Source organism: Poecilia latipinna, unplaced genomic scaffold (assembly GCF_001443285.1).
Source record: "Poecilia latipinna isolate Pla-1442-1.1 unplaced genomic scaffold, P_latipinna-1.0 Scaffold3945, whole genome shotgun sequence".
In the NCBI taxonomy this organism is placed as follows: domain Eukaryota; kingdom Metazoa; phylum Chordata; class Actinopteri; order Cyprinodontiformes; family Poeciliidae; genus Poecilia; species Poecilia latipinna.
The window spans coordinates 30167-33887 of NW_015116561.1; the positions used below are offsets into that span (position 1 = coordinate 30167).

At 33.5% G+C, this 3721-nt stretch overlaps 1 long non-coding RNA gene across 1 annotated transcript; it reads right to left on the reverse strand.

The window, feature by feature from the left end:
* Positions 1 to 591: 591 nt before the first annotated feature.
* Positions 592 to 3654, reverse strand: LOC106941938 (uncharacterized). Its single transcript, XR_001423492.1, has 2 exons — positions 3389 to 3654; positions 592 to 1303 (listed from the first exon to the last, which is right to left on the reverse strand). It is a non-coding gene; the product is annotated as an uncharacterized LOC106941938 (long non-coding RNA).
* Positions 3655 to 3721: the final 67 nt, after the last annotated feature.

Genomic DNA, 3721 nt, shown 5'->3' on the forward strand with positions numbered 1-3721 from the left:
TTTATGTTTTGAATGTTTTGAGATGTTTTTTCTAACTTTAATTTTTATCTAAAGTTACATCAGTAAACAGGAAGTAGAAAAATATGAATCTGTTACATTATGATCAGTTAATGCAGAAATTAATTATTTACAAATGATGTGCTGAGTGTTGAGTCAACTGAATGACATCATCAACCTGTCAGTAAATAATTAACTCAACCTGAAGTGAAGATCAGGATGAAGCTGCTGATCAACTGATCAGATCAATATTTAATAATCAGAAATAAACACATTTAATTAAAGGAAACTTTTCACATCAGAACCGAATAAAGACAAAAAGGAGAAAAACTAACTTTGGCTGCTGAGCAGCTTTTAGTCAGAGCTTAGAGCGCCACCATGTGGACAAAGAGAAACATTTCAGAAGCAGTGGCTCTGCTTTTACCTCCAGATTTAAGTCACTAAGTGATTTAAATCTCATTTATTTCTTTGATCAAACAAACGTTTAGAACATCTAAACTCTGAAAAAAGATGAATTAAATGACAGTTTTGATCAAATCTGCTGAGAAAATGCAAAAACTTAAAACTAAAAGTTAAAATATGGAGTCCAGACATCTTTCTATAAAAACTGATTTATTTACAACATTTTAACACCATAAACACAAAAAATGAAGCAGATAAAATGATCACAGTAACAAAACTTTTGAGTTTTTAGACAGGAAGAAGGTAAACTACATCCACCCTGAGGCCAGACCAGAGAGACATTGGTTGCCATTGACAACAGGACACAGCGGTGGAGGAGTGATGCTCTGGGCCTGGTTTGCTGCGTTCACATCAACCAGGAACTGATCTGGTTACCAAAGTGATGAAGAATGAAATGTGAGGTCATCTCAGCTCAAACATTTAAACATTTAGTAAATCCAGATCTACCAAGTATTTTGTCTCCATCATTAAAGTTTTCCTTCCAGTTTTTCTCCTCCCTCTCTGACTTTATCACCCTGTAAAAGCAGAGCGATGTTTCTGTGTTTAGTTTTATCAGCTGGTTTAAAAAAATGTTTATCTAAATATACCTGTGAAAATAATAAATCATTTTATCAGTAACAATCAGCTGATTCAGCATTTAGACACAATAACTGATCAATACGTCTGACAGTTTTTAGAGATGATTTAAAACGGGAAACTGAAACAATAAACAGATTAATATAATTATTATATATTAATTCATTACAATCTTACATTTTCCTCATCAGAACATTAAATCTAACCTGTTTCTGTGGCGGCAAAATTATCATCAACCAAACTCAAGTGAACAAAACTTTTATCTGCACTATATTTTCCAGCTGCACGTGTAGAATGATTATTTTTTGTTTTTCTTTCTTTTCGGAGTGTGTAGCAAGGACACACCGTGTGTGTGTGTGTGAGTTTACAAGGCAGTTCGCAATACCGCGTCTAATGCTGACAGGAGACGCAAAACATTGAGCTACCAGAACGATTCAGACAGGAAAACAACCTGGAGAAGGTTAAAAGTTATAACTGCACATATGGGAAACACACTATCATGAACTAATTGTTGTGTTTTTCACTTATTCACAAGAAACGTGTATTTAAGTAAAATGTTTTATCCAACTAACTCTAAATTATATAAACGGATCCACATGAAATATAATAAACTTACTCGGTTGGTTTTTCTTTTATCGGCCTCAACACTTAGTTGCTTTGTTAACCGATGTGTTCAGGTCTCTGCGTTACGTTGCTGCTGATCTCTGAAGCTACAGACCAGATCTAGCAGCTTTCACGACAGACAGCTGTGCATCTGATTGGCTGTCATTCCACATGGCTCCTCCTACAGAGGCTCTGATGCCTCCAGTGAAAACAGTATAAAGTGAACCTGGTCCTACTGCAGCACATTCAACACATTTTCAGTAAACTGCCAGACAGTAGGACGGATCGACTGACTTCATGGCTGTTCTCTGGATTTTGGTCTTTCTTTCCTTTCTGGATGTTCTTCACTGTCAGGTACAGTTGAGTCTTTACTGTCTTTATAGGACACAACTAGCAGAGTTAATAGTTTCTATTTATTTTGGCTCCAATTGATCAAATCAATATTTTTATCAGAGGGATATTGGACTATTTTTCGCTCCATGCTAGTAACAAATCATTATAAATGATTTGAACAGTTCACTCATTTTCATTTCTTCAGTATTTTCACTTGTTGACAGTTGAAATCTGCATCCAGACGAGGCTTTGACTCATTGAATGGATTATCAGGACTTCCTTTGATCAGATCTTAGTCTCTAAAACATTTATGAAAATAAATAAAACTTAGTTTGTTGTATAAATACAACAAAGATTGTTGAAATCTTTGTTGTATTAATAGGAACAAAAATATGATTTTAAGGTCATGAATTAAACATTTACACATAAAGGAAAGATTTAACAGAACTTGTCTATTTAAAAAAAAAATCTTTCTTTATTGAGATTCCAGTTTTATGTGTTTATCAAAAATAGTTTAAGCTGTAAGTAGAATTAAAATCAAACTATCAGATTGCAAACTGAAGAGAGACAACAGATTGTTTATGATTGTTGGGCTGAGGAAGTGATGTGAATAAAAAAGTTGTTGAAACAATGAAAACATGAAACTGTAAAACATTTGAAGGTTTAACTTGAATTGAGGTTATTTAGAAAACAGTTTTATTTTAACTCAGAAATTACAATTCAGCAAGTTGACAGGTTCTAATTTAAACAAACATTTGTGTCACATTATGTAATAAAACTGTTTTCACCTATTTGAACAACTATTTTGCCTCACATTTTAATTTAACATAATTTACTGTATTAACCTAAATAAATATCCAAAGAAAAAAAACAACAAAACTAAACTTTGAAATTCTGAAATGTTTTTCTGTACTGATTTATTTATGGGAGCATTATAAGGTTCAGGCTAGAAGTTTCTCCTTTACAAAGAAAAAGACTATCAGAATGTAATTAAAAACACCTTTAAGTCGCCGTAACCATGGAGAATCATTTCCTGAACCTCGGCTCAGTCTAGTAGCAACCTGACCACAACCACCGTCTGTGGGTTTTTGTTGAGCAGTGAATGTTGTTGTGGTTTTCCTCTTCCGTTTAGAAATGAAAAAGAGGAAGTGTTACATTAAAATGACATGAAACTGATTTCCTTTTTCTTCCTCTCAGCTCCAACTTTAAGTTGCAATGACAGTTCAGGAAACACAAAGATTATAAAAAGGAGGGTTCAGTTTTCAGGAGTCTGAAAAATAACTAAATATTTGTTACAATATAATAATTCATTACAATCTTACATTTTCCTCATCAGAACATCAAATCTAACCTCATGTTTCTGTGGCGGCAAAATTATCATCAACCAAACTCGTTTGAACAAAACTTCTATCTGCACTATATTTTCCAGCTGCACGTGTAGAATGATTATTTTTGTTTTTCTTTCTTTTCATTCTCAAAATAAAAGATATAATCAAGCTTATTAGAACCATCACAGCTGCTGCTGCTATGACTGTCACAGTGATGAAGATGATGCTCCTTCCTCTCTCTGGTTCTGGAGTCAAAGTTGGTCTCTGAGTTTGGATCTGATCAGCAGCTGCTGGAGAGAAACCAGAAATATTTATTAATATTTGATGAAAACTGAGATCCAGGAGGATTCATGATGAAGATGAAGATGTTGGTTCATCAATACAGATCTTAAGAATTTAACAATTAAACAGAAATGCTTTAT